The sequence below is a fragment of the Canis lupus genome, chromosome 16 (assembly GCF_048164855.1).
Source record: "Canis lupus baileyi chromosome 16, mCanLup2.hap1, whole genome shotgun sequence".
NCBI classification, from domain to species: Eukaryota; Metazoa; Chordata; class Mammalia; order Carnivora; family Canidae; genus Canis; species Canis lupus.
This window is the reverse complement of record NC_132853.1, coordinates 18,778,136-18,784,338: the sequence shown is the minus strand read 5'-3', so window position 1 is coordinate 18,784,338 and position 6,203 is coordinate 18,778,136.

The window sequence follows — 6,203 nt, the reverse complement described above, 5'->3', positions numbered from 1 at the left end:
AGTCGCTTGGATTGGACCGATCTCAGTCACGTGCTGGACCTCTGAGCCAATTACTGCGGCGAGATAAATCCAGAGCACTGATTGGCCACGCATGGGTCACATGCTCCTCCCCGAGGGGATGAAGCCCCGCCCAGAGCCCAGGTGCTACAAATGCTGTAGCGAGTAGAGAGAGTTCCTCAAAGAGAAACAGAGGACTGTTCCCGAAAGCGGGGGCAGTGGATTCTGGATCGCTGAAAAGATGGCATCAAATGCCCACTCTGGGGGCAGCCCGGGTGGCGCAGCGATTTAGCGCTGCCTTCAGCCCGGGACCTGATCCTGGAGACCTGGGATCGAGTCCCACATCGGGCTCCCTGCATGGAGCCTGCTTCTCCCTCTGCCTGTGTCTCTGCGTCTCTCTCTCAATCTCTGTGTCTCTCTCATGAATAAATAAATAAAATCTTAAACAACAGCAACAACCAAATGCGCACTCTGCCTACTCTCTGCCAGGCCCTTGTTTCATTATTTTCATCAAACTCCACAACAATGTAATTTAACCTTTCAGAACTGCAGTTTCCTCTTTTAAAATGAGAATAATGAGATCTAATAAGAAGAATAGCTACCGCTTATTTAGTACTTACTGTACCAGGCACTGGGCTAAGTGCTGTATGTATTCCAACTCACTTAATTATTTATGTCTTAAGATGGTTGTTAGACATAAATTAAAATAGATGACATAAAAGGTCTGAGGCATTGTACCTGGCTGTAATAGGTGCTAAATGCTTAAATGTATTTTATTTGTTTCAGCCACTCACTTCCTTCAGTATTAAGCATCTAATACGTAGTAGAGAAGTTGCATTAATGAATGAAAGTGGATTATTTCTGCATTTAATTATTTATATTTTACCTGGTTGCACAAAGGATGTGATATACAGGACATACATCCAGCAATATAGTGCAATTATATAGGGGAAAATGAAATCAGAACCAATGGAATATGGAACTGAGAATGGAATAACAAGATAAGTGGAAAAATAAAATGTATTCGTGGAGACCATGAAATTAGTTTTTGAATTTGTCTCTGAGTTTCCTGGTAAACAGAGAAAAGGGAAACTGCATTAATCGTAGTTCTACAATTCCAGGGTGCGGGGGTGGGAGGCAGAATGTCATTCCTCAGCAAAAAGAATTTAAAACAATTAATGCAGGCAGCCGGGGTGGCTCAGTGGTTTAGCGCCTGCCTTCAGCCCAGGGCGTGATCCTGGGGACCTGGGATTGAGTCCCACGTAGGGCTCCCTGCATGGAGCCTGCTTCTCCCTCTGCCCGTGTCTCTGCCTCTCTCCCTTTCTGTCTCTCATGAATAAATAAATAAATCTTTAAAAAAATAAAATAAAACAATTAATGCCTTTAAGATAAAGGAATTATAGGGCACCTGGGTGGCTCAGTGGTTGAGAGTCTGCCTTTGGCTCAGGTCAGGGTCCTGGGATCGAGTCCCACATCAGGATCCCCACAGGGAGCCTGCTTCTCCCTCTGCCTATGTTTCTGTCTCTCTGTGTGTCTCTCATAAAAAAATAAACAAAATCTTTAAAAAAAAGATAAGGGAATTATGGTCAGAGGCGGGACAGGTACAGAGACAGAGATAGATTGTGTTTGGGGGAAAGAACAGTGGCAACTCTAGCCCAGGAAGTAATTGGTGAGGCAGTATTTCACCTTTTGTGGGACAAATGCCTGAGGTACTTCTGATAACAAGATGAGATGCCACTTGTGGTCTCTGATAAGCACTCATCTCTTTCCGTATGGTGCCTCCCAAAGCCTTGGAAGGACTTTCCTGTGACATGAGTCCACGTTTAGAGAGGAAGTATAAGCCTTGTCTCTGGGAAGAGGCTGACCCTCTCCCAGGGCCTGCACTCTCTCCTCAAGAAGAGGCTCTGAATATGTTTCCCATGGAGGCGTGGGAGGAGAAATCAAGAGGTTCTCACCTAGCATCTCTCTTAGACCGGGCACTTCCTTTTGACTCCCAGGCTCTGGCCTGCAGCTGGGAGAGAGTTAATTGTGGTGACCCAAATCTGCAGTCCCATTTTCAGCATGCTGAAAATTACTTTTTAATCCTGGCTTTCAAGGCTTGCCTGGGGAGCCATCTGCTGCACCCTCCCCCACCTCGGGCACATGGGATTACTCCCACCTGCCCCGCCTAACTTGCTTTTGCGGGGCCTAATTCTGCTCCTGCCCATCCAGATAATAATAATTTGGAGGATGACAGTTTCATTTGTGGGGTGGGAAGAGAGCCTAGGTTTTAAAACAACAAAAACCCAGGTCTTCCAGCCCAGATTAAATAGGAAGCAATTTGAAAGGTCAGAATCCACAAACAATTTGCAGGTCTAGGATAATCAGACCTCCCAGACTCAGTGATGCGGTGCCATCTGCTGCAGGCTTCTGAGGCTGGGCAAACAGGGAGCTTGGGGTTTTTCTGGGCTCCAATACTTGGGCAAGAGTGGGTTACAAAGGGGGTGATGCACCCGTGTGGGTTCGTTCTACCCAAGGAAACAGCAGAAACCCCTAAACTCCCATTGGACAAGACTCCGAGATCATGGACCAATTTGTTAGACCACCTAATGTGTGTCTCAGGCTACAGCCTTAAGGACCTCACTAACCAGCGGAGGACAGAGATGAGTCAACAAAGAGGACCCAGTATGAGACCCAGTATAAACTGTGATGTGTGCTACAAATCCCCCGCTGAGGGAGCACCAACTCAAAATCTCAGTTGGGTGGGGTTTAAGATGAGCCTTGAATAGGAGTTCACCAGATCGACAGATGAGACCGGACATTCTGGGGAAAGGGAATCGCAGAGCCAGAGGTCTGAGAGGGGATGGTGCTTCTGAGGAGGATGCAGGGAAGGAGTTCTCATCTGCATGGCTGAGAGGGTTGATCGCTTGGGTACCACCCCTATGAAGGACAATCCGGCAATAATTTTTGAAATTTCAAATGCACATACCCAGAAATTCCACTTCCAAGAAAATTGTCTTGCAAACACACTCCCACATGTGCAAGGTGACGTACTCAACAAGGTTATTTAATGCAGCATTGTTTGTAATACTGAAAGGTTTGGAATGACCTAAATGCCCACCAACAGGAGACTGGTTAAGTATGGCCATACGAAGAATTCTCTGCAATGGAAGAAAGAATTAAGTAGTTCTTTTATGTTCTGGTATGAAATGATCTCCAAGAGTATGGTTAGGTGATTAAAAAAAAAAAAAAAAAACAAGGAATCAACCAAATGCAATGTGTAGACCTTGCCTGAATTTTGATTTGAACAAAGCATCATCTGTTAAAAACGAGGGAGAGAGAGGGACGCCTGGGTGGCTCAGTGGTTGAGTGTCTATCTTTGGCTCATGGCGTGAGCCCAGGGTCCTGGAATTGAGTCCTGCATCAGGCTCCCCTCAGGAAGCCTGCTTCTCCCTCTGCTTATGTTTCTGCCTCTCTTTCTCTGTCTCTCTCATGAATAAATAAATAAAATCTTTTTTTAAAAAGGGGAGAAGGGGGGACCATCAGGGAAATCTGAATGCTGACTGGATGGTTTATGGTATATATATGTTTTACATGTAATAGATATTGTGGTTATGTTTTCTTGTCATTTTAAAAGCAATATATGCTGATTTATTTAGAGAAGAAATTATATGATGTCTGGTATTGGCTTTAAAATAATCAAGGGTAGGGAGGCACCTCAGTGGTTCAGTTGGTTAAGCAGCTAACTCTTGGTTTCAGCTCAGGTCATGGTCTCAGGGTCCTGGGATCAAGCCCCAAGTAGGGCTCAACACTCAGTGAGAAGTCTGTTCAAAGATTCTCTCTATCCCTCTGCCTCTCCCCCTGCTCATACTTTCACTTGCCCTCTCAAATAAATAAATAAATCTTAAAAAAAATAATCGGGGGTAGGGTGGGGGTGTCGATAAAATAAGATTGGCCATGTGTGAAAACTCTTGAAGTGGGCTGATGGCTATATGGGGGTTCACACTATTTTCTCTACTTTTGCATATGTGTGATTTTTTTCTATAATAAAAAGTTTTTAGAAAGCAAGAAGCAGAGTAGTATATTTAATATGCTGCCACTTTAAGTAAAAAGAGCAGACCCTCACAAAATATTATATATGTGTGTATACATATATATGTATGTATATGTACGTATATGTATGTATATGTATATATACACACACAGATGTGTATTTATTGAATGAATGAATATCTTTTGGGGAATTATCAGACTATTTGGGAATAAAATTAGCTTAAAAATAATTATAGTATATTCTGAAAAATGTGAGGATATGAAGAAGGAAATGAATAACAGTAAGCCAGGAGAGGGGGTAGTTGAAGATTTCTCAAAAGGAGATGACATCTGTGCTATAGCCCAAAAGATGCCCAGGAGCTTGCCAGATGAGGAGTGTGAGGAGTCACACATTTTGAATTGAGGGAAAAGCAGGAGCAAAGGCAAGAAACTTGAAAGAATATGGCATGTTTAACTAAAAATACTATTTTTGTATAAAAATTACCAAAATCAATACTGTACTGTTGACTTATATATAGAAATTTAACAATAGCTCTTCAATTAAAAAGAGGTACGCACCCACAAGAAGAAAAAAAGGTAGAAACAATAGACCTGCCTCTTTGCTCCTATATGTGTAACAAGTCTCTAGAAGAAACACATGCAGCTGGTAAAATCAGTTGCCTCCAGGAAGGCGGACTCTGGCTGGAGGACCAGGCAGGAAGGAGAGACTTTTCAGTTTTCTTTTTTGCATTTTTTTAAACATAAGACTGTTTTGTGTATTTATGTATTATTTATTTATTATTAAGGAAGCTCTGCCCACAATGTGGGGCTTGAACTCACAACTGCAAGATCAAGAGTCACATGCTCTACTGACTGAGCCAGCCAGGCATCTGGCTTCTTTTGAATTTTGAGTCAAATGAAAGCCTTACCTAAGCTTTTAAGTTAAGTTTTTTAAAAACAAAATAAGATTTGGAATCAGAATTACCTGTTTAGCTTGGTCAAGTTATTTAGTCTCTACTTCTATGAACCTGTTTTCCATCTATGGGATGGGGACAATAACATTAGAATCTTCATCATGGCAGTGCTGTGTGATTAAATGAAATAACATACTAAATTAAATAATGTAATAAATGAAATTCTGCATGGAGAGCACCCTTCTGAACCCCTGTTGACATAAATGGCAAGGCCAGGACTCAACCCACGACGATTTTTTTTCTTTTTTAAAGATACTTTATTTATTTATTCATGAGAGACAGAGAGAGGCAGAGACACAGGCAGAGGGAGAAGCAGGCTCCATGCAGGGAGCCCGACGTGGTACTTTTTTTTTTAAATATTTTTTTTTCAATTTTTATTTATATATGATAGTCATAGAGAGAGAGAGAGAGGCAGAGACATAGGCCGAGGGAGAAGCAGGCTCCATGCACCGGGAGCCCGACGTGGGATTCGATCCCGGGTCTCCAGGATCGCGCCCTGGGCCAAAGGCAGGCGCCAAACCGCTGCGCCACCCAGGGATCCCCCGACGTGGTACTTGATCGGGAACTCTGGGATCACGCCCTGAGCGAAAGGCAGACACTCAACTGCTGAGCCACCCAGGCATTCCCCCGCTTTTTTTTTTTTTTAAGATTTTATTTATTTATTCATGAGAGACAAAGAGAGAGAGGCAGAACCCACGATGATTTGATTCCACAGGCCGTGCCCTTTCTGATCCAAAAGTTAATCACCCAATCAAGTTCAAGACAGCCTCCAGGTTGAAGATGGGAATGGGATCAGTAGGATCTCTGAAGTTTAGATGTTATGGTCTCATGGATCTTTATTATTCATGAGCCGCTCTGCCAGGGAGCATGTGCAGGTGCTCATCATCAACACTCCGGTATTTTCAGTGGCCTTGTCTCTCCTAGGAAGGATCACTGAAGGTCAAATGGATGAAAGGTGTAGTCTTGTCTATAGGACTAGGACCAAATCTTACTCTCTGAGAGATAAGTGGTTCTTCCCAGAGCTCCTCACAGAGTGCTGGTTCCAACAGTAGAGAACCCTGATCTGAAAGTCACGAGGTTTGACACCCAGGGTTGGGAGTTGAGGTTTGTCTTTATTGACAAAACATATAACATAAATCATATACCTTAACCTCACCAGGCCTCAGTTTTCTCATCTGCAAAATGGGAATAAAAATGCTTGCCCTAGCTACCTCTCGGGGT